Below are 25534 nucleotides of genomic sequence, written 5' to 3' on the forward strand. Positions count from 1 at the left end.
TGGAATTAACTGCATCACAAAAACGGAGCTGGCAAATCTTAGGCAAGAGCTTTACTCGAAGGGAAAGCCACCCCATGCACAGGTGAAGGACCGCAACTTGCATTGCAATGCATTGAACCTGAGTTTGAGCCTTTGCAGGAGAAATTTCTTCAATACCTCTCCCTCAGTGAGGAGGAAGGCAAGGATGCAGACTCCCACATGCACAGCCACAGAGGAGTGGGCTAAACCCTTCACATTTCATATCAAAACAATTCAGTTATCTGAGGCCCCGCTGGGATTAGGTGGGGACTGGTCACAGGTCCACCAGAACCAGCAATAAGACCTGGATGTGAGGAACACAAGGTCCTCATCTGCACGCCCATATTCTGCCTGGATGGCCTTACAACTTCTGAAGTAATGGTTTCGTTCAGTTATAGTGCTGTATCTCTGCCCCCTTTATTTTTCTCTTGGGTACATCTGCGTCAGCACCATTTTGATAACAAATAGATATTTTCTCCTTGATGTTCTAAGCTCGCACGTCTGAAATGCTGCTCTGCATCACCACCCTGTTGGCACTCTTCAGTTACCCCATGAACACTGATAAGAGGTCAGTGTCTGCACGTGCCTGCTCCTAGCAGCCCACACCGAGTTACAATGAGACAGAAAAGAGGGGTGCTAGCCTGGGACTCTGGAAACCTTGCTCTGCTGGGGTGCAGTGAAACCACGGCCAGGGCATGGAGACCAAGATGCCCCAGCGAGGAGCTGTGTGTCCACCCTGAGCTCTGGGCCTGGCTCCCCCTTTTGTGAGGCACGGCCTCAGAGGGCTCTTACAGCACAAGTGTGCTGCCTGCTGCGAAACACTAGGAGGTGGCGCTGTGGGGGCACTTCGTCTTGAAGCAGGACTAGCAAGGCAGTACCTGGGCAGATGAAGTGATGTTAAATGCACAATACAACAAATTGCAGCCATTAAACAATCACTGTTATCAACCCAGCCTTAGTTCAAGAAAGTAACTGTGTCACAAAAACTTAGTAAACCCTTTAGGTGAACTCCAGCATCGCAGAGCTTGGCAAATCATTGCTGACTTGTGCACAAGCAGCCAAGGGCACTTGTCTTCCAGAAAGTCCCTTGGGATTAGATGAGCTCCCTTACCCAAGTCTCCTTGGCATAACTTTGAAAAAGACTTCTTGCAGAATAGTTTTGCCCGTGTACACGCACAATCCTGTTGTTTTACCAGCAGGTCAGAAATAAATGTTTTTTGTTCAGTGCATTTCAGAGACTGCCCAGTAAGAAACCAGCTGCCAGGCATGTTGTGATATGGGTCTGCTGTGACTTCAGGGGAGAGACAGACCAACATTTCCATTTTAATAAAGACATCAGTTACAAAAGGTGCCACTGAGGGAAAGTACTTGCAGTAATGGGGAATTAACAAGTCCCTGTAATTAGCCAATTAGTTATCTTGAATCTAATTCAAGAAGAAGTTGCACATCCTCATTTCATTTATTTCTCCTCCCACTTTCTGCTTTCCAGCCAAGACTGATGGCAGAGAAGGTAGGAGAGGTGAGGCCCAGCAGCAGACATTGAGCTCGGCTGCTGCAGCCCCCAGGCACGCTCTGAAGCTGACCCGCACCGCACGGTCATCCCTGCTCCATGGAAACTGGAGGAACCCTGCTGCTGGCAGGTTTGCTGGAGCCAGCTGCCATTACACATGGTGTGGAGGACTCAGTAGCCTGAACATGGTGTTAGCCATCCAGGAACCAGCCCAGAACAAGGCAGCACCTGATGGCACACGCTTCTGTGCAGGGAAACCCACTTGGGTATCAACACATCCAGGCTGCAACACCTAGGGGTGTCTTAAAGAGCTTCCCCAGGGCCCTATCTGCCGACCCCACATACATTCAATACTTACAAAAATCAAAAAGAAAGGAACAGGTACAGGGAGCTGCAAGACACGCACCTTTGTCTGGGTATTGTCAGATCCGGGCTCAAATATTAGAGCTGAAGGTTTTCAAAGATTGTAAGGATAGCAGCGATTTAGCCCTGCCTGAAAGTCACCAACAGAGAGAATTCCCTCTCACAGCAAATGTTCTGAGTGATCAGCTCAAGCTCTCTGCCTCCTTTCTTAGCATCAAAGAAAAGGAAAAACGCAAAATGCTGGGTTTGATTTCATTTCTGCTTGTAAATCAAGCCACAAAGGCTGTCTTAGCCTCTGTTAACTAGGAAAGCATTCACTGGCTGTACTCTGAACAGGCACTGCAATTCGGTGTTCTTTTAGGATTACTTCATGAGAGGCAAACTGACACAAAGGTCCCCATTTCCCAGCTATAATTAAATGGAAATAATTCCAAAGAACCTCCCCTCCACAGTAAGTCCATGGATATCTTTTCCTCTTACAGGTGAGACAGTTTGTAGATGATGTTGCCTAAACGGGCTTTAAATACACAGTGCATAAAAATTTAGCAAATGACTAAGAGGTGTTGCGTGGACACTCATAAGAAATACATTAATAGGGGCAAAAGAAAAAAGTGGGCTAATGCTTCAGTTAGAAATTCATCTTATGTTAATGTCAACCAAGAGAGAATTCCCACTGCTATTACAGAGCTTCCGCCTATAGCTTTGGCATGCTTTACAGAGAAAATCCTAGTAGGGAGACAGAGACAGTAAGAGAACTTTGCCCAGAGCCCTGTGGGAAAGCAGCCAGGAGCAGCGGTGAGGATCCCTGAGTGCTGAAGCAGCTTAGTGCAGCACACTGCCCTCTTCCCTCTGTCTCACCTGAACCCCGTAACTGAAATTGGTCAGGTTTACACATGACCCTGCCCTCATTTTGTTCGCTCTTAACTTTGATTTTACTTGGAGTGACTTGTCCACTGAAGTCTACTCTTTTGTTCCTTAAGCCATTCAAAACCACCAATTTGAAAGCTTCGCTATTCCTTGACTGCCAAGGAAGTCTAATCCTCTGGAAAGCTTCGAAACAGAAGAGAACAATATGCAGGGTGGGGGTGAGACTAAGGACAGGAGGAACCAGTGAAAATTGAATAATCAATCAAGACTGAAAAGCAAAGAGAAGCATCAGAAAAAAAGCCAGTTTACCCATGCCATATGTGCCAGCCAAACTCGTGTCGATTATTCTTCTAACCCTCGAGATGCCTGCCTTTGTTAGGAGAAGCATGTCAATTTACAGAGCCAGCCTTGAGGAAAAAATGCCTTTCAAAGTCAGAAGAAGGAAAGTTAGAAATAGGGAAATCACCTACTACAGCTGCAGTAAAACCACAGCTTTAAAAAAAATCAGGAGAGATGCAAAGCATTTATCTACATCCAAATCATTTCAGAGGTAGGAGCACAACCAAATGTCAGGCACTCCTGGTTTAAATCCACAGTTACCCAACAAAAGCTGTCATTACCCCTCCCTGTGCGTGTTACTGGGGGACAGACAGTGACAAAACAAAGGTCAGCACGTGGCTCTCCCTGCAGGATCTCATTTCAAGGGGTAATTTTGCAATCCCAATGAACAAAGATTGCAGTTGCTCACAACTCTTGAGCAAGACAGGCAGGCTGGAGCTCGCTAAGGCTTACAGGGCATTTCTTAAGGTCCTTGGCTGTTCCTCAGCTACCTACGAAGTCATTCTGACTCTCTAAAGTTAGGGGAAAAAAAACCAACAACAAACAAGACAATTATGGGGAAAAACACAAACAAAAAACAACCACCAACACTGCAACCCTGGAGACTGCTGAAAGGGGAATAAACACTACAGGAGAAAGTAGTATTATAGTTTTATCTCAGGACTGAGTTGTGTTGAGCTTATGCAAAACCCACAAATCCTTCTCTGAACAATAGAAGGCTTTAACTTCATTGGGAAGCTACTTGTTGGAGTGAAATAAAGAGAATTTGCAAGTTCTGTTTTCTCTTTAGAAGATTTTTGGAGTGAGTTCTGGTACAATACAGGGAAGCACATGATAAGTGGATTAGCAATAATGATTCCTTCAGCTCTAAGGACAAACTTGTGCCAAGAGCTGTACCAACGCATCTCCCAGAGAGCGGCGAGCAAGCTCACCTCATTTTAGAAGATGACTGAGGCAGCAGTCACTTCAGCAAAAGAAAAAGGTTGTCCTAAAATACAAACATGACTAGGTATGTCTGCATTGGTTGTTTTCTTCTCCTCCTTGGAAGCACATGCCGGGTAGAAGCACCCTGCGGCAGCACAAGGTGCATGCATGCAGGCTGAGGGAGGTTTCCCATTTCCAACAACCTGAGTGTTTTGTACCATTAAGTTCGTGTTTAAGAGAGCTGTCATCCTTCGTATCAAGTGTACCAACCAGTCCCACCTGCAGAGTTTAAGACAATGTATTTGAACCGGAGAAACTTGAAAAAAACCAAAGTGTTCTTGTTAGGCACATCAGCAAGGTTACTGTCCTTCGCTTTTTATTAAATGAGAGTATTAGAAAGGGAGAGAACACACATCAGGAGGTATTTAAGTTTACTTATAAAGATAATCCAATTGCACATTCTCAGCGACGTTACAATAGTGTCTAAAAATTGGTCACTTGGTTCATACCAATATGGAACTGCCTGTCTCCAAAACTCTCAGTTTTTCAAACATCAGGATTGAACAGTTATATGCACCCATTCAACGCAGAAGGTCCGTATCACATTCAAAACAGAGAAAGTTGCTTTTGTGACAGAAGAACACAACTCACTCAGTTGTTCCTCAACTCACATGTATTTTTGGGTACACCCAGTAAAGAAGTACATTTGGACAGGTCAAGTTACAACTTTAAAAAAGGTCTAATGATGTTCAGTTTCCTAAAGCAAGTCAGAGCTACCCTCTGCCAGAGGCCTGGATGGTCAGAGCAATCTATTCCATAGTCCTGCAGTTTTCAGCACCCCACTAACACTGCAGCTTTAGAAGCATGCTGTAAAATTAAATGCATACCTGTAAGTTGGTGATTTTAAAACATACTAATGCCCCAGCCGTAGGAATTTGAAGCCAATTTCACAGTAAGCTGGGCCCTTGCCTACCACAGCTATGCACTCTGTGGGTGCGCAAAGATATTTTAAGTCCCTTTACAACAATACTTTGTGCTGCTACAAGCCTAAAGGCCTTAAAAAGCCATGCCTCAGATGCATGGATATCATGTCACCAGGATTTGCTCAGTAACACACCAGAAGACTTCTCCGCTCCGTGCTTCTCAGAGAAGTGGCCCAGTATAATTCTAAGGTCATTTGTAAGCGCTGTCCGCAACAACAGCTGTGCCTGCATTTCTCATTGCAGGTCTTATCACAAGTTATTTCTGTCATTTTTTAACTAGCCTAAGAAAATAAACAAATAAAATTGGCTTTAACACCAGCCCTTAAAACCAGGACTCTTGAGTTATAATCGAGAACATCATAAAATAGAGCAGGTTACAACTAGACAATGGTGCTAATGTCTGTGGAGTGACGAGCTCCAAGGAAGTAATTGGAAATACATAATTTCTCACTGTGCCAGAGAAAGCAACAGTTTAATTGACAGAAGTAGGCAGTCTGTAACTAAGTGGCATTTCAGCATCAGTATAAATGCACAATTAATTAACGCATATTTGAAAAGCAATACTTTTCCTTTTGCACGGAGAATTTTTGAAGTCCTGTGTAGAGAGAATAAAATAGCTGTAGCCGGAAAGCCCAGTATAGCAGATTTAATAGCCTTCACTCAGATGCATTATAAAGCTATTAAATGTCTGCCATTCAGGTAATTATTGGAGGCTTGCCATATCTTTTGCTGTCTCCCAGCCAAGATGTGAAGAAAAGGAGAGGTGAAAAAATGGGAGGGGAAGTTAATGGATCCTGCCAAAGAGCTTTTCTCAGTAATTACATCTGATTGGAAAATTGTCTGCTTCAAAGAACAGAAACCTGAAGCTCTATTAGTAAGAGGAGATCTCAAATTTCTAATTAACAGAAAACAAAAGTACCACACATTTCACATCATATGTTCTTGTCACACAAGCCCCCATTCTCAAATGATTCTCCGAAGGACTAATTTGCCCATGACATGGCAGAGGGGGGACGGGGAATCTTCAAAACAAAATAAACCCAGTGCTTTTGGAAGTGCAGTTGGGCCTGTGCAGAAATCCAGCTGCTTAACTGACCAGCTAACTATCCTAAACCTGCTCAAATTTGGGTGCAACATACACACACACAGATCCCTGCCCTCGATCTCTGTGCACCAGGAGCTGCCCTGCACTTGTGCTGTGGCTGGCCAGGCAGAACTAAAGGATGTGCCCAGAGCAGTCCTGGGGAACCAAGCTGTCTGTAGACACCTGAATGCAGCAGGGAGTGGACACGTGCCTCAGACAGCCCTATTTCCCTGAGTAGGACTGCCAAATTCTGTACCTGGTGCTGAGCTTGCTCTGGGGAGCCTCAGTCCCACCTGTAGCCAAAATGACATGTAAGAACCAGCAACAGACCTTGCACCAATTCACAGGGCACCCTAACTTGATCTAGGTCCCAGTTTTTTGATTTCTATCCCATTTTTGCAGGTTAAGACAGTCTGTCAGCATTAGAAAAGGCAGAAAAGATGTTATGTACATTTTCCTGCTAGATATGAGTTCATGCAGAAAGCAATCTCACTAACAAGGGACTGAGGGAAAATACCAGTATAAACACTTCCTAGCGAGTTGGGCTGCTCCCTCTATCCCAAGCGACGGGCTCAGCCCATCAGCAGCACAGTACAAGCGTCCCATACTGCTTTCCACCAGTAACCCATCCTAACAGGCTGGGTACACATCTCAGAGTCCAAATGATCGTCCCCTTGCAGGTGAAGGTGAGATTTCCCCCCCCCGCAGCATCTCCCTGCAGCCCGGTGTCTCAGGGCACACACACACTGCTAGTGATGACGGCACTAGTCACACAGCCATGCCTGGCCAGCACAGCACTGGCCATGCATGCCCCAGTGGGTTTCAAAGCCCCTGGAGAGTCCTAGAGGATGAAGTACAAGATACATGCTGCTGACAACAGAATCGCAACAGGAACTGCTGAAAACTGATGCCAGAGTCACTGCAGATGTGGGAGACACTGCAAAGCAAGCGGTGGGCACAGAACAGAGCTGACAGCACTTCTCGAGCAATATGCTACGCCTCTGTGGTGCAGAACAGCACTAAAAATGAGGAGTGGTGTCAAAGAGGTTGCACCAAGGTCCCCCAAAGCTGGAACCACAACTACATACTGATTATGAGGGGACAAACAATGGTGTCTGTAATATACAAAGAGGAGTCAAAGACCTGCTCCTATCCTCTTAGAGTAGGTGAAAACCACCACCACCAAAGAGTCAGGATAGGAAGACTGAACCGAAGACAGGGCACAGAAGAGGGTCAATGGACTTGGCACAGATGAGAACAAGACTTGGTTCCTGCAAACCCATGCACGAGAGGAGGGCATGACAAAGACTAGCTGAATGTGACTGGATTTAAATCAGAAAATTCTGTATGCATTTGAAATTCTGCACTACATTAACAACTGCAGTTTTAATTACCGTGTTGGCTGGGGAAGGGAACCTTGATGAGCTGCACTCTTTAGAGTATTCCGAAGTAGCTGCTGCGTGCGTAGGCTCTTGAAACACGATGCTGAGAAGGAAACCTCCGCAAGATGCTAGGGCTCCAAGTGATCACCGAAGGACACAACTCTTTGGCCTCGAAAACTTCTCAGCTCACAATTGCAGGGCTAATTTGCCTGTCCTCTCAGAGATGGGCATCCACCTGCCCCTCGATCACATAATTTTTTCTTTCCAGAGAGGAGCTGTAATATACAATTTCACCTTCAAGGTAGCAGTTCTGCTATTCAAATACAGAATTACTTCAACTTTGCTGATCTCATGCAAGAGCTGAGGGGACCATAAACCACATGTACACTTCAGCTTAAGTCTGACTTTACAAGGTTTATGGCATTGAGCACGAATCTACCATGCTGACACTGTTACATCTTGTTGAAGACCCTTGCTGAAATGCCTAGCAAAACACAAGCCTAGATATTTCCACATGTGGTCTCTTTGCTGACATTATCAGCATGAGCATGTATTATATCCAGCTATGGAAGCAGGGAGAGAAGAAATCCCCTGGCCAGTGACAACTGGAGTAAGACCAACTTATTTCACAGATGGTAAATCCAACAGTTATCTGTTAATGACAGAACCAACATTTAATTTATCACCTACAAGGACAATTAAAGCCACAATGCCTGTCTCTACTACATGCCCAGTGGAAACCAGAATTACACAGAGGGCAGATCTCATTCCCCATTATATGCAGCACACAGTATAATAGTCTGTAAGCTTTCTTTACCCCTGCTGGAATGTTCCTGAAGTCATTTCATTTCATTAGAATAAGCCAGGAAAGCCTAACTTATTCCATGATAAATACAGTATTCACTTTAAAAGACCCAAATTCTATTAAATATTCCATTTTGCAACTTCACCACCTCAATCTTCTCGTGGAAGATTGAAACTTGGTTTGTTTTGGTCTTGCTGACACTGCCAAAACAGCTGAGGCTGGCAGGCACTGCTCAGAGCAGGGCTAACCACAGCAGGTTGCTCAGAGTAGCTTACTGTCAGGTTTTGACTACTTCCAAGAATGGAGACTGAAAAATGACTGGAGACTGTGTTTTAGAGGTTGAGTTTCCTAGAGAGAAGTAGATGACACACCATGGATGTCTTGCTGTCTCAAACTGCACAGCCAGTCTTACCTGAATTCATAATCCTAAGTTTTCTATAAGAAGGTTAAGCACCTAGAGAGCACTGAGCAGCGCACTTACAGCAGTATATTGTAACCAGCAGCCACAGGGCATTCATCTGCAAGTCCCGCAGGGACAGACCAAGCACAGGTAAGAAGTGTTTTTTGGAAGGTGGCCTAATAACTGCAAAGGATATTTATCAGTTTTTATAGTTCTATTCTGCAAAATGGTAAGACAGAAAAGACTGATGTTCTGGAAGGGATGCTCATAATAACGCAAAGAAGTCAGACAACTTTGCTTCCCAAAGTCTGCCTCCCCAGAAGAAAGGAAAGTACCACACCACAGCACCTGGATACAGACCCAAGGGGATGGCTGAGGTTTCTGAATCCATGATATACATAGACTTTAAACTATGTTTTTACAGCACTATAACCATGTTTCTGCATTTTCATGCATCAGTATAGGTATTTCAGCTTGTCAGTGTTTCTACTTGATCAGCATGGCCCATGGTGTGCCAACTGCTAGGACCTCAAAACCACTGGGGTCAACAACGAACCTTCTGCTGAACTCAACAGCTGCCTGGTTATCTTGCATAACCCCTTTTGCTATTTAGGCTCATAAATACTGTAAAAAGATCATAGATGCTTTCTGAAATGTTCTTGCACTCTACTTCATAAGACAGTTTGATTCAGTGGTATGGGAACAGTACATTAATCATTCAGCACAAGTTGGAGTCAACTGTGTATTTATCATTCTCCACATCTAATTTGAAGGCCAAAACCTATGTAAATCTCTCAAATATGCTCTCATAATTCACAATTTAAGAAGTGCAGAACCTGCTTTCTGTCTTTTACTGAATTTATCTAGATGCTTTGACTTTAAGGTCTTGTAATAACATCAAATAAAAAGACCTTGACTTATGACTTAATTAAATATCATTGTAGTAGTTCACTAATTGAATCAAACAAAAAAACAGCAAAAAGGTTACAGAATTCCTATAACCTTATCACAAAAACAATGTTTTCAGAAAACTGGAACACTTTCAGCTAACTCTTTAAAAAAACCCATCAGCTCTCCATCATACAGAACCAAAGCCTGGAGGAGAGTTTTGTATTAGAAAGGCACCACTTTTATGGAAAAGACAATACAAATAAGAAAGTCAAGAAAAATTTGTAACTAAGGAGCCAACAAATTTTACAGAGCAACAAGATTTTCTCACCTGCCACTCCACGTTTAGGTAACTAGATCTATAACAGGCACGACATTAAAAGAAAAAGCTAACATTTTGTGGCTAAATCTAAACAGCCTGGACAGAGAAGTGAGTTCTCTTGGAGCAGAAGTGGCTTTGTGTCCTTCTGCCCTGTTGACAGACTTCAGATGAGCATAAGACACTGCTAGCCCCTGATTCTGGCCAATGAGTCCAGAAGCCTCAAGCAACCATTTCAACTTCCTGTTGATGCAAGTTATTCATTCTATTCTCTAAACTTTAAGTGAAGAATAAACACCACTATCTTTACTGGAAAGGAACTATTGTGGAACAAAACACGTGACTTAGAAGGTTTAAAGAAAATTCTCCACCACATTAAGCTGGTTCCCTTTTTGTTAGGCTCGTCAAAGGTAGAAGTGCATTAAGTTGGATATCAGTGTGGATACAGCATGGCAAGAAACGGCGTGCTGTCATCCCTTGCACTTGCCATATTTGCAAGGCAAACACATCCATACTGCAAGGAAGGGCTTTTCCAAACCTACATTATCAAATACATTATATTTTTTTCCAATTCCTATTTTAGAGAGATTTTTTTTTTTGACAAAACTTCTTAGTTGTCTATTTTTATCATAGCAGGGTTAATAGACCTCATGACCAAGAAAACTACAGCATGGATAAAATCCGTATGTAGGAACAAGATTTAGGGGGGGGATACCAAAAAGATCTGACAGTCTGTTTGTACAGCTCTTTATTATTCTCTTGGCGTCCTGTAAATGCTAAACAATGCATAACATTAGTTCTCTCCATAATTACAAACCAAATTAAAATGGTGTTTACTACAGGGCTGATGCTTTAATTAAGAAGAAAACATTTCATAACTAAGACTCAACCATGAAATGCAATTATACAAGCCTTCAGAGACAGCAGAAGTTGTGGTCAGCTCTTAGAGCAGGGAGGCTCAAGCTTGGAGTCCTCTAGCAGCTTCTATTATTCAACACACATTTCCTTACACAGGGCAGCCTGTTTCACTCATGGAAGACTGCTGCAAAGTTGATATTAAGCTCATTTTTTCAGTCTGGATAGCCATTTTATATTTCTTAACACATTGTTTAAGTGCCTAATAAATACACAGTTTTTTTTTTTTTTAAAGTGTTCTGCCTCAGCACATTCCAGTTAATTATTCCATAACAGTCAGGGCTCAGAAAAGAAACACATGCATAGTAGTGTGATTAAAAGTCACCATGATAATAGTGCCCGGCAAGTTGTAGTGCTAATTGGATTTCTTAATTGGATTGGATTGAAAGGATTCGGTTCTATTTTCGCTGACAGAAAAAGAAATGAGACAAAATGAGAAAGAGATTGATCCAAATACCTAGAAGTTAGATAGATACTCCTACACACCTCACAAGCAACCTTGGACAAGTCATTTATGTCCCCAAGGAGCTAAAACTTAGATTCCGACAACCACTTAACAACAAAAACAGTACTCATAGGCCAATTTCAGTACTATACAGATCTTCTGCTAAAGCCTTCACCAAATAGATAAAAGCTTGTGGTTGTCACAAGAAAGCCACAAAAGCCCAAATGAGCCAAGACACAATGACACCCAAGCACGAGCATACAAATACAATAAAAGCAGGTTACTGCTTTAATGTAAGTACTAGCTACTATGGTCACAGCAAATATAATGAAACTCTGAAGACAGAGTTTGAGCAATATCTCTTTTCTGACTCTTCACCTTCTAAAGTTGATCTATACCTGATTTTTCAGGGATAAACAACCACAGCTCCAGGCCCAAACTGAGGGAACAGAAACTTGACGTTTCTCTCAGCAGATCTCAGACCTGAACATAGAAGCTCCTTATGCAGCTCTTCATCACCTACACAAAGGAAGGCAAAGCCTAGGAAGGACACAGCAGGACATCAGTGCTACAATGCATCACTGTGAGCAACGTCTATGGGCGATGAATTAACCTCCTGTTTTAAAGGTTACATTTTAATGCTTTTTAAAGGTTGATACTCTAAAAAAAATTAAAAAGGAACACAACGTTTTCAATTTAATCCTTAATCTTCAGAAAGACTATGAAACTCAGTGGGAGAGGCTCCTAGCTCCACCTGTTCAAATGGATGCTACACCGAACTTCCCCTAAAGCCAAAGCAAAGCTGCACTCACCCCACTCCCACTGATAACTAGGAGTTAACCTCTATTTCATACCTTTTGGGAACACGTCCTCCCCCCGCACTGTGGGAAGGAAACAAACAGCCTAACGCATCCTTGACCAGAAGGACTCGCATATGAAAATGCTATACCCCAGTATCAGAGTGCTGAGCTATCTGCTCCCACAGAATAAAAATAAATCTGTTATCAAGCAGACTGATTGCACATTAAAAGATTTGCTGAATCAGAATACACTGGAAATGAGTAGGTTCTGTTGAAGAAAGCCATGCTTTGTTTCAAGGAGAATTGCATTACTGATTTTCCTGAGGTCTGTGGTTAATCTGAATACAGAATTATTTGACGGCACTGAAATGAGAGAGTTTAAATTATTAGGTAGTTTGGCACTTTTGGCGACAGCTGAACTGAGATTTCAGAATTAGAAATGGTTTCCATCCATTGCTGCAAACAGAATAAGCTCCAACTTGCTTTCTGAACAAGTCTGCACAAAACATATGCTGAACAAAAGGAGCTTGCATTTTTGAGAGAATGCACATGAAATGGTAAGAGGAAAGCAAAGACTGGGGATTAAAGGTCTTTCATCTGTCCTCAGCACAGGCACAGCAGCATGTCTGCGCTGCACCCCACCCGCAGCCACGACCTGCACCAGCCCTGCTCTGTGGGGCCCATCAGGAGATTTCTGTATCTGCTGTCTCCGAGCAATCTGCTGCATGCTCTGGGGAAGACTTCCCAGCTACCTTCATTTGGATACAGCCCTTACATTAAAAAAAGAAAAAAAAGGAAATCTAGTCACTAAACCCACAGAGCAGGACAGACTTTAAAGACAGCAGTCAGGTCACTGATTGTTTTTCCCCCTTCCCACTGCACAGAACACATACAGGATTAAGTCACTTGCCTTCCTCCCTTCACGCACTGAAATCTCCTAGTGTTTTCCTTCACAGCCCTTCTGATGCTATATGGCTGTATCACTAGTTTTTCCCCCTCCAGTTGCTGTCCCAAGAGGAAAAGAGCAATTCCTGTGGGCCGCTGCACGACCACCAGCTAACACTTAGCAACTCTGAGCCAGGCTCCATGCAAGCATGTTCACTACAGCCCTCAAGAAATGCCATCTTTTAGACAGCGATCAACTTACATTGGTGAACACCAACTATGCTTCCAGGCCTTAAGTAATCCCTGCTAATGCCCTACAGAACTGCCTGTGATTGCACTTCTCTGATCCATTCTGATCTTGGAAAGTGCTTCCTTTTCCATTCTAAACAGAGAAACAAGCAGCTGACTGTTTATTTTATGCTCAGGTCTCTGGAATCAAACAAAGCTCTTATCTTTTGCAGCTCTGAGCTTGGTCCCCCTGAAGCTGCTGCTTGGCACTGGTTCCATTGCTCCTTTCAGTGCTAAGGACTATCAAGAACTATCACCTTACAAAGTGCATAATAAGTTTCATGAAACATCCGCACAGCTTTAAATGCAGAAGACCATTTCAGAGAAGGATCTCCTCCTGCTACCCCCAGCCACACAGTCTCAGTGACACTTGTGCCAGCAGACAGATAGTACTGCTCTAGAGCCAGCACCTCCGCCATGATGGGCCACAGGTTCTGCTCTTTGCACAGGTTGCCACGCTGACAGCTCAACTGATTGACCAAAACCTGTGATACTTCAAATACTAAAATGCCCAGCTTCATATATATATTAAAAAAAAGAGAACTGGTTGCAGTTGCCTCCCCTGCCTCAGAAGCGTGCTTTGAGGGGCACCCTGCAGGTCATGAAGCTGAGGCAGGAATACTCGCACTGCAATAAGTGACCAGTGCTGCTGCCTCCATCGCCAGCAGGACCCATGACAAGGTGCGACCAGGGAGAAAGACTGACCCTGCCAGCACGCCTGTGGTGAGAGCAGCCAGCCTCTGGCTCCCGTAGCTCACTGCTCCGGCCTGCCCCTTGCACCAGGGCCACAGCAGTCAGCCTGCCTGAGCTGCCCCTGCTTCCGCCTGTTTGTTCCCCGACAAGCAAACCCACATACAGAACACCCACCTGTTGCCCCCCCTTTTCCTTTCCTCCCCCCAACAGAGGCATAAATCTCTTTTCAATAACATCTACCTGGTCAGCAGAATTTCAAGCGCAGCTCTACAATTCACTCCCTGACAGACATCCTAATCCCTTCCAACCGCCAGCCCTGAGGAATTATCACCTTAAAAGCCTCATTCACATCTAACACAAGTTCTGCTATTGACAGCACAGCACTGTCAGTATTAGGCATGCACAGGCACCACGACGGGGGGACACAGCACACCAGTGTCCGTGAGCCAGGAGATGCCAGGAGAGCCGCGTGGTGCTGCCAAGCACTTGTGGCAGATGAACATGGATCAAGTCAGGGAGTTATTGGCATCTCCTAGGGGCACAGGGAGATTTGAGAAATGAAAGCATAGCAATAGGCATCATGGGATGAGGGGCTGCAAAAGATTTTTCCTTCTGTAGGATGTAACAGTGCTTCCTCCTGATGGTGCCTCTGTTATTCTGGGTATGCTAGAGCTGGAACATTTACATGCTACTTGTCTGATAGAGGCTTAGTGCAAGAGGGAAGACAGGTCATCAGTGCATGGAGAGGGGAGGCGGTGCTGGCACCTACCCCTCGGGCACCTGCAAGAAGTGTCATGAGGAAAGCTCCAGCATCGATTCTTCTCTCTGGAATGCACTGATAGATGCAAAATATAAACCACAAAATAATTATTTTTAAAAAATGATACTTGCAAATGCACATGGACCACAGTAAATTCAGAAGAGTTTTACCACACATTTAGAAAAGTAGAATTTGTTAATGTTTGTAACAGTACTAGAGCTTGTGAAAGGTATTAGAGCTGACAACTTACTTTTCAAGCTTGATGTCAATTGAATTTTATCACTCTTTAAACGCTAAAATTGCCATCTAAGAATAGGAAACCAGTGCTCCAAGGCAACTCTTCTCAAATACGTCTGCTTAGACCATATCACAACTTGACAGAGTTTCCTGCTAGGAGTTGTTTCACACACTCACTAGACCAAGTACTTCTCAGGAACTCATGCGAACACACATAGGCAGTAGTGAGCCATCTAGCTACAGCTCTTAGTTTGTACGTGTGTAGAAAAGCAATTCTGATGTTATCTCTAAACATGCTCATGGTCAGAATTTATCTTTAGGTCACCAAGAAAGAAAATTTGCTTGGAGATAACTCTGCTGTAATGTTTGCAATGCTATTTACAGGACAGCTGACCATTTCAGAGCCAAAAGCTCTGCTTGTGTAGTTCTGGAAGGACATCTGACCTGAAATACTCGAGGGATATTATACCTGCAGAAAGGAAAAGCCAAGAATACCCCCCCCCCAGCTGCCATGGCCACCCCCAGTGGCCAACTGCCATGAAAACTACTTCAGAAAGCCCGGCTCAGTACAGCTGTCTGAAATTCAGAAGATAAGACTTCTCTACAGGAATAAGTAGTGCGGTGCATTTGAAATGGATTTTTTTTTTAAATGCAAATTCTCATCAAAAGCTCCATTCTCAAACACATTTCATGGTTGAGTCACGCTGAGAAGCGCTTCTTATCTTTTGAAGCTGCAGACCGTCGGGCCGAACGAAACGCGCGCAGTTTGCTTTCAACTGGTGCAGGGCGCTGTGCAGGGAGGAGAGCGGAGCAGCACGCGGGGCTGGCCCTGGCCTGGTTGGCACGATGGCTGTGCTGCAGGCAGCCCAGCTGCACCGGGACCCCTTGTGTGGTGAGGGCAAGGTGAATTAGCTGGGGACAAAAGCTTAGGTTCAAGGTAGAGGTGTTTAAGCTGCTAAAGCCGATAAAAATCCAAGTCATCCCATCTTCACTGCTATTTTAATTTAAATTAACCAGCCACATGTGGCCATCTTTAATTAAGACTTCTCTTTCTGGAGCTGCATCTATCAGCTGCATTACCATTTTGGCTGTGGTTTAATTAAGCTAAATGACTCGGTGTAAGGCAGAGATCGTGGTAAGGCACATTATAAGTCCACCTGTTAGAAAATGTAATAAAGGCAAGGCCTGGATTTTCAAGAGAAGAGGGACAATTTCAAGATCTTACAGACACAAACAGAGCGAGGACTTTCTCTTATTCTACTCCTCAATCTTATATAATGTTGCAGGAGTTTTTTTTTTGTTCTCCTCATGTTCACCTATATGATGAACACCACAACATGTTCAGTTTTCTCCTGTGCACTGCGCAAGCAGAAGTGATGATTTAAAAGATGCGGGTAGCTGTCTGATGAGGAGGAGGAGACTGGAACCGAGGCAGATGCAGGGAAGCATCTGACACACCAAGAACCTGGGCCTGCATCATCTGCTTCAAAGCCTGCTCTTCCAGGGGTTTGACAGAGCAAGGATTAAACTCATCTGCTACAAGTTAGATATAGACAAGAAGTGTATTCAGTGGTTGGCTATTGATCAGATATCTCTTTAGTATTTATCTATTTCTTCCCTTCTCTGAGGAAGTAGTTATATATGCATATAGGGAATTTTACAAAAGCAGTGGGTTCTAGGCGATTAAGAAAACATTTTAAGGAAAACTTATTTTTATTACTTACCTTTTCAATTTTCCTAAAAAAGGGTTGTTTAGTTTTGCAATAGATGACTGTGCTACTAACTTTAGAACTTATATTGCTTTGGTCCCTTTCCTTTATATCCCTGCTATATCCTTCATGAACAGAATCAACAAGCAGACTCAGTATCAGTGCTCAGAACAGTCTGCTGGCTTACAGAGTGACTTCTGCAGCATTGCTTCTTATCCCTGGTAAAAACTGAGCTTCTTGCAAAGGCTCTTGAGTTAAGGAGCATTTTCCAAACGGCTTCTCTCTGCAACACGTAGATTTTTTGTTTTACTTAAATAGTTAATTAAGAAATCACTGATTTCCCTATGAGTGAAATATCACGTTCAATTTGCATGATCTTCTAAGCATAATTCAATACAAACAACTCAGAGATCCATGTGGATATTCACAGCATAAACCCTGAATAATTGGTTAATGATGGCAAAGCACTGGAAGACAAGAAGTGGCAAATACCCTCATCTATCTGTACATTTTGTTTGAACTTCCCAGGGGCTCCAATAACTGAAGCACCTTGCTGAGCAAATAAAATTGCTAGTTTCTCTACTAAAACAAGTCATGATTTTTGTTCTAGTGCACTTCACATAACAGAACAAGCAACAAAACAGATATAAAGTTGGAAAATGAAACAAAAAAAAGCAGGTGGTGTTGGTGTAGAACCTGAGCACTTTTGCTGAAAGAGCGCCGCAGAGATGATTACTAGAAAAAAAAGTCAGATGCTACAAGAATCTTAGCTAATAAATAAATAAAAACACATTTTTGTTAGAAATGGCTTTTTCAGGTTCCTGGATAACAATGGACAATACTAAAATACTGGTTTCTTTGCAGTGTTTTGAAAACTCCAGCAGAAGTTAAGCTTGTAAACAAGCACTGAAGAGGAGAGATCTTATGTTGTTCGGGTGATGATTTCCTCCTGGGGTGATGTGCACCCGGCAGCCCCTAGCCCTGTCCCCACCTGAGCAGCACCAGGGACCTAGGCCAAGCCCACGCTTGACCCATGCTGCCCCCAAGCCCAGAGGCCTCTGCTGGTTCAGGGCAGCATCAAGGAGGAAAGCACGCAGGTCCGCTCTGTCTGCTTCTAGGCTAAGGCTCACAAAGCTAAGCCAGGACACTGGTTATTTCTGCATCACAAGTTAAAGCCTCCCAAGCTCAAAGAATAACACTGCTTTTTTCAGGGCATTAAAGTCCTCTGCAAGGGCCAACAGACCTTTTACCTCGTGCCCAGGGCCAGCCAAAGTACTTGTTCTGTCCACAACTAACAAACTTCAGTGCATCAAATTTAAGCTCTCTTATTTAGCTAAATCTTTATTTTAAGAACATACCTCCTCTTCAGCACACCTCATGGAGGCTAAGATCACACACCTCTTGTTTTCTTCCATACAATCTCTCTGTATTGCATTATTCACCTAAATACTATTATGCAGTATTTCTGCCAGCAGGCCTGGTTTGCACACATAGTAGACATGGAATCGAATTTGTACGTCAGTTTATGAAGCTTCTTCACCTTTCACGGGTATCAATTTCCCCTTCCCTCCAACTAAACACATGGAAGTCCTCCACCCCACCCCCCCCCCCGAAGAAAGTCTTTAAGGAAAAAAAACTTAAAGAGCAAAGTATTCAATACCTGTTTCCACCAAAAGCTGTACTCCTTGCCGCCTCCCACTTCAGAGAGGAGATGCTAGCAGACATCTGTTCCTGTGGACTGTTTTATCACAGAAGCATGTTTCTGTTATCAACCTTTACACTTCCCTGTTTTCAGTTTTGCATTCTGAAGCCTCTCTTTGTTGAAGCTTCCCCATGAATTTATTTATTTTTTTAAAATAACTACTCAGAAGCAAAAATTCAGAACGAAGCCTCATTCAGTGCTCCCTGTAAGGAGCTCCTGCAGCAGTGCAGACTTACATGCTTTGAAAGCTCTGGATTTCAGCACCAGGACTGGGTTTGCCCTGCACGGGCTGATCTGCACAAAGGCTCAGCCTTGGAGCAGCCGCATGGCCTGAGCTCACGGTTACCTTAACTACTGCCGTCTGCCATCAGCTGCTCACCACTGGCACATCACAACCTCATCGCAGCTTTGGCCACACCAGCATCAGGCCCGTGCAGTGGCTGCTCTTTCCAGGGAGCTCTCCCACAGCCATGGCCAGCTGCTCGCCCCTTCGCAGGTGGCACACCCGCAGCAGGATGGCCACCCTTCCAAGGGGATTTCCCCAGCTCTCGCTCCAGAGGCGATGAGTGCTCCCCTTCAGGCCCCCTCTTGGAGCAAGGGCTCTTCCCCCAGCCCCATAAACCACATTTCTAGGTTGAAAACACGATCTGTTTCATATAGAAGGCAAGCAATTAGCAGTTTTATATACGACAGATTGATAGGAACTAGCTTATGAACACTGCATTCAGCAGAGGCGAGGCAGCTGAAAGGACTGATTAGTGGCTTCCTGGATGCTCTGTCACTCCCCCTCCCACAATTAAAGCCACCAAGTGTCCAGGAGCTGACAGAATAATTAACTTTTTAGACCAGACATGCAGAGCCACAATAAAGCTTCAGATGATGTTCCTGGTCACCCAGTTGATTCAAAACACATTCTACAGCATTATCTTACTTCTACTACAACCACAGAGCACTTAAACCTCGCAGGAATTGTGGTTACGCACCCCTGATTTAGTCACAATTTCTCTAGTGACACCAAGCGACGGCCCCATTCCCCGACCACAGCAAAACACCAAAGGAGGGTTTGTTAGCAGCGCTGAGGCACCAGGACAGACATCTAGCTCTGAATCCACACAAGAAGGTATCAGACTTATGATACATTTCTCCAGCCTGGACTCCAATACCTGAGCATCTCAGAAATCCAGCAAGAGCTAGGAACACATTAGGATATGCAAATACAGTAAGGTTGGGTCAGACTATTTTCCATTTGCAAACTTCTTTTCCCATAGCTTGCTTAACAGAAACTGAAATAAATCCAGGTATCAGGGGAGACTAAGGAAGAGATTTATGTGAACATGAGTGGCAATAGGTGGAGCTTTTCTCAGCCTGCGGTTCTGACAGATTCACACAGTGCTGTGTGAAATCTTCTCTAACTAGATCTGGATGCAAATGCTGAGGCTTAATTATTTTAAAACATGGATGAAGGATGGAGGAAGGATAATACAGACAAGCATTTAGACACACAGCATTTTAACCAGTTGTGTAAGTGAAATTCCCTCCACTTTTTTTTTTAATATAATTTCAGTAGTATTTCAACTATGGTGATTCAACACTGATGTAACTAATGTTAATCTGAGAGCTTTTGCCTAAGTACACTTCTCCCTTTTTCTTAAATGATTGCCTCCTTTTTCCAGAAGGTAGCGCCCTGGGAGCTGTTGGGGTTGCAGAAGGAACTCTTCCTTCTGTGCTGCCAGGGAAGAGGAGAAGCCTTACAGCAGCTCCTATAAAGTCACTTGGTAAAAATCCTCTTACTCATCTGGCTCAGCACCAGCCCCAATCCTGTGATTCAAGCAGCCTCCAAATAGCTTATCAGGGCCTCAGGATGTGCATAACCGACAGGAGCCTATTGTACACAACAGATGAGTTTTACTATGGCTCGTGCCCAGGAGCCCCGTGCCACACTGCACAGCCACGCCGATGCCTGCCCATAGTCACAGCTCCCCTGGTGATCGGCCCCAGCCCACAGAGAGCTGTGGCACCGAGGTCCCTCCTCTGTGCTCCACAGCAGAAAAAGGAGCTGGTGCTTGCAAACAGAGTAGGTGTAGAAAGCAATTATCCCTTTGATTTTTTAAAAAACAAACCTCAGCTATATGCATCTAAGTGTTTATTGTTAATTATTACTAATTCGTTTTGGATGTGCTGCATTATAAGAGCAAAGCCATGCACTATTCACGAGCATTTGGAATGTAGGATGAGGTCCTCACACACTGCCCAAGAAGGATGAAAATGTTGTGACTCCCTTTTTAATGGGGAGGCTTGGCTTTGTACCCCAGGAGCAGAGCAGCAAACTCTCCTGCTGGCAGCACCACACTGCTTGCACATGCAGCCCCCAGAAAACAGTGCCCTGGGGAACAAAACCCTGCTTGGAAGTGCTCACAGACCTGCAGCACGTTTCACCGTTCTCAAAGGTTACTTGGTGGAGGTTGAACAGGACAAGGTGGTTTTTAAATACATGCTGCCCTGCGGACAGCAGCCACCTCATGACTGCACCTGAGGTTTCCCTTCTCTTCCCCCCAAAGACAGAACAGGGCATTACCTCAGCTAACATAACAAAACAGGAACACTCCGCTGTCCTTCAACACCCTCAGCAGGGCCTGACAGCCTTTCACAGAGCAGGTACAAGGCTTCCCGCACTTGCAAGCTCTCCTTCTGCCTGCAAGTGGAAGCAGTGACCAAGTCTCCTGCCTTCAGGAGAAAACATACATGACCCAAAGCTAGTTTCTGTGACCCTCTGACCAAATATTATCTGCTTTCATCAAAATATCACATCCAAAATGACTATATGCTTAATATCATTGGCAATATTCTATAGCCGTGTTTTTAGAAAATTACAGTTTGAACTCAGGTCATTTTGATGAAGCCTGATCTTGGCTATGATATTGCTTCACTGACAGCAATTAACTAAGGGCAGCAATATAATTTACCCATTTTTAAATTACTGTGCAGAAACATTGCACAGAGGACCACATAAAGCATGTGAGATTTAGCAGTGACCTGGGAGCTCGATCATTAAACACACAAGGGGGCATATTCTCTTCGCTCTGAGTACATTTCACATTAATGCTAATAGCACATTGAGAAGAAAATATACTCCATAAACTTTCATTACTCACTTTCTCCCTTGCTCTTTGACAAATGAGTTGCTGATGTAGACTCAGAGGTAGGTAATACATCCCCTGCTTTCTATGCCAAGTGCAGGAGAAAAACAGAAAGGCTTTTCCTCACTAGTGCAGACACTCCTACAGCTCATGCTGTGGTTTTGATTACATCGTGCTTTTACACCGTTCAGTCCCACTCAGTATCTGAGTGGGAGACTCGCATATACACTAACAAACACTGCCAGAAAGGACAGTCCTCTTTCTTCCCTCCTCGGCTGCTGTCCCCATGCTCCCACCCCCTGCTTCGCATCAGCTATGGTGCTCGTCTGATGCCTTGGAGAGCCAATTCACTCCAATAACTGAACAGGACAAAAGCTAAATTTCTTTTCTAGCCTAGCAGAAAAGCTGGGTGTCCCTGAACTGCTTCTCACTCTCAAGAAGAGTGCTTTTTTTCTACAGTCAGTTTGTGTAATGGTGGCATTCCAAGTGTTTAATTACTTTCTGGCCATTCACACTGCCAAAATGCTTCTTAGTAAGACACAGCATTTGTTTCATGTCCTAAACCAACTGCGAAAAAGCTGCTACATGTCACTACACCAGTGGCCAAGTGCTGCTGATGAGTAAGGTACCTCTGAACAAGGAAACATATTGCTTGAAGAAAAAAAAAAAATCGCAGGTGTTGTTAACACCTGGTTTGGGTACCATCACACTGTTCACACAAAGGGGAGTGCAAGTCCCTCAAGCCTGCCCAGGATGACTACTGGCTGTGAGGTTGTGATGCCTCCATGAGGAACATTGGGAAACAAAAGGAAGGTATGGGATGAGACAGGTGCCAGAGCCGTAGACAGAGCAGCAGTTCCTGCTAGCAGGGCAAAAAGGACCAAATCCTGGAGCGTCACACAGGGTACAGGAGCCCTGCCGTGCTTCACACCCAGGCCAGGCAGGGTGCTCGGTTTGCACGGGGCAGCCCCTGGCTGTTCCCCTCACCTCTTCCCTGTGGAGGAACAGGAGCTGCAGACAGAGGCGGTTGGCTCCACACTGTTTCTGCCAGTTCTACTCCTCTCATCCCCACGCCTGCTCTTGGCTCCTGCCTCCCTTTCTTTTCCTTCCTCAGCTGCCAGCAGGGTTGTTCTGGGGGAAAGAGAGGTGGGAAGAGCACACCCAGACCAAACAACCATCTGCATTTGCTTCAGAGAGCTGGGAAAACTGACTGGATGTAAACAACTACATAAACACACACGAGTACACCAAAATCACGACCAGCAGAGGGCAAAACAAGCCTGAAGGTACCTTGTCAATATGGCCCCGCGCCCCAGCTCTTCCATCACCCCCAGGATTCCCTCCTCTAAACTCCAGCTGGCCACACAAGTTTCTACTTATTAAACATAGTAGCCCTGCAATAACAAAATGTGGCTTTTCCCACAGCAAGGAGACAAATCAGATCCGACTTTTTGAACCCGATCGTCCGTTTTCTAACTGGATTTCTACACGCTGGGAAGACCTGCAGGACAGGCAGGTACAGCAGGACACCCCACCCTCTCCCAGAATTTGTTGCTTTCAGAGCCCCTACCAGGCTCCCTAGGGAGCCAGGCCACTTTCTGCTTCCCTGTACGCCCCCAGGCCAGCAGCTCAAACGTTGTACTTGGGTCCTTCACACTGAGCTTCTACCTCCACTAAAACAAAACAAAGTAAAATTTTTGTGCCTTTTTTTTTTCTTTAAAGTTAGCAAGGAATTTACAAAGTGGTTACTTAAAGCCCTTTTAGTTCCCTTGAGAACTATCAAGGGTTTGGATTAAGAACTCAGAGCTTAAAACATACAGGTCTAAAACAACTTCACAACCTTACACCTTTTTTTTTTTTTTTCTGAAGTAACATCCCCATTCCACCTGGAATGGATACCAAACTGAAGTTTAGCAGGAAACCAAACCTAAGCAGGACATTGAGTTCTGCTTCAGAACACTCCTGCTCTCTACAACCTGATCCACATGCACAGCTATGGCAAACAACCCGAATTTCCTCCTAGACTAAACCAATTAGCAAGTCTACTCACAGACAAGTAACAGAGTAAGGAGAAAGCAGTACACGATAAGGTTTCAGAAACACCCACCTTTTGAGACATGCACATGAGAAATTCTAGCTTAAAGACACCTGAAGAAATAAATCGACTACGAGATGTATGGTCCTAACAGAAAATAACTAAGACCAACATACTTAAAACAGTGCACATCTAAACATTCCTCCAAGCCATTCAGGAGTGCCACAGTAAATGGACATTACACTTACCCCTTGGAGCTTTTTCTCAGCATCCAGCCTCCCTTACATTAGGGCTCAGCTCAGGTACTCACCCCGCAGCAGGAATTTCTCCTAATAAGAGGCCGTATTTCACACAGATTTTTTTTTTTTTTTCAAGCACAGGTATCACACAACAAATGAATCTAAATAATAAGGCTAACACTACAGCAACAAACGTAAGTAACATTTAACAGAAGACTAATACACTACCAGATATTGTGCTCATAATAGAGCACAATACCCTCTATTAACCTGGAATAAGTACCTCAGGTTGAACGGGAGCAGCTGCAGATAAACTACCAGCAGGTGGGCTGAGTTTCGGAGGTTTGCTCCTTAGCAGCCAAGCCCTCACCTGAGCCAGGCTCTGCTCACTGCAGCTGGAGCTGATCAGAGCCTGAGCTTTGGGCACAGAGATGGGGCAGCCCCTCAGCAAGCACTGACTCTCAGTGTGGGTGACCCTAATGCCCCATGTCTCACCCAGGGACTGTCTTCCCGAGTACAGAATACCTTTTCCATCTGGTTTTGGCTTGCACGGTGGCAGTGTGTTACATGCATTTAGAACATGAGAAGGAGAGAGAGACAGAGAGTGTGTCCAGGCAAGCAGGTTGCTTCATTTTGCCACGGGGTGAGCCCCCAGGCCCGGGCAGCAGCCGGGGAAGCTGTGCTGTGCCCCAGCCCAGACCCCCTCTCTGGGCACCTTCTCACCAGCAGATGTGCCAGAGCAGAGGGCAGAACAGGCTCCAGCCAGCCGCCTGCACAGAAAGGAAAGCTTTACAGAGATGACAACTGCCGTTTGCTACCACGCACAAAGACTCCTCTTAAAATTCACCTGCTTTGTCTGAGCTGGTAGCAAGTGCTGCCTTCTGACAGGCCATGAGTCTCATGGCTTCATGAGCAGTTTCCATACTGAGCTGGTCCTCACAAACCAGTGGTAAAACAGCAGGAGCTGGTGCTGTCTGCTGTTGAAGGTTTATTTTTCCAAAGCAGCAGTCAAACTTGTTGCTTTTAATGAAATAATTTGACTTTTAGAGGTAGCGAAACCCATAATGTCTCTGAAAGGTTAAGGACTTCAGAAAAGCAGATTATTCCTTTCAGGTGTTGCTATTAACAGGAACTGTTTATTTTTTTTAAAACTTGTTTGAGTTTCTTCAGCAGCTATTTTAAGGAGACATTCCATAGTCTATCTGGCACTTGATCGATTCAAATCAGTGTTAAACCTATCACTTTCACCAACAATACAGTTGCTCCAAATTGGAAAGTGAGCATCTCTTTTATTTAATCACTGAGACAGCTCTTGTAAGGTGATGTTCTGTCTTCTGATACAGTACGTGTGCCAGAAATTAACTGGAAACTACTTTTAAATATTCAGTATTCTGTGTGATACTATCAATGATCAAAGATGCAGAGAAATTCTACTTACTAATTAATAATCCAGGCTTTAAACCACAGATAAAGAGCAACCAGAAATAGGAAACTGTTATTCATGAAACATAAATCACCATTTTCCATTTCTTTTCCCACCCAGCTAATAACAAGCAGTAATAAACCATGGACCAAAAAAACCCAAAACAACAACAACAACAACAAAACAAACAGAAAAAAAAATCTTATTGGAAAAAAAAAAAACAAAACAAAACACCCAAGTGGCCTATTTAGTCAGTTGATAGTAACAACATAAAAAACATAACATAAACTTCAGTTTTCTGACTAATTGCTGTTATGTGGAAGGCATGAAACTAAGAATAAAAAAAGGAGGAAAGAGATTCATAATATTTTTAATGGTAAAACC

The 25534-nt window shown here is 44.2% G+C and overlaps 1 protein-coding gene across 8 annotated transcripts in view; it reads right to left on the reverse strand.

Moving 5' to 3' along the window:
- Positions 1-25534, reverse strand: part of KCNIP1 (potassium voltage-gated channel interacting protein 1) — a 375943-nt gene that overhangs the window by 66853 nt on the left and 283556 nt on the right. The window contains exon 1 of one of the 8 annotated variants that reach the window (XM_013178401.3): positions 23737-23957. The exons of the other annotated variants lie outside the window; for them this stretch is intronic. The gene's annotated coding sequence lies outside the window, so the exon portion shown is untranslated. Of the gene's footprint in view, positions 1-23736; positions 23958-25534 lie in introns of those variants that run through there. 8 annotated transcript variants of the gene reach the window in all.

Source organism: Anser cygnoides, chromosome 14 (assembly GCF_040182565.1).
Source record: "Anser cygnoides isolate HZ-2024a breed goose chromosome 14, Taihu_goose_T2T_genome, whole genome shotgun sequence".
Lineage (NCBI taxonomy): Eukaryota > Metazoa > Chordata > Aves > Anseriformes > Anatidae > Anser > Anser cygnoides.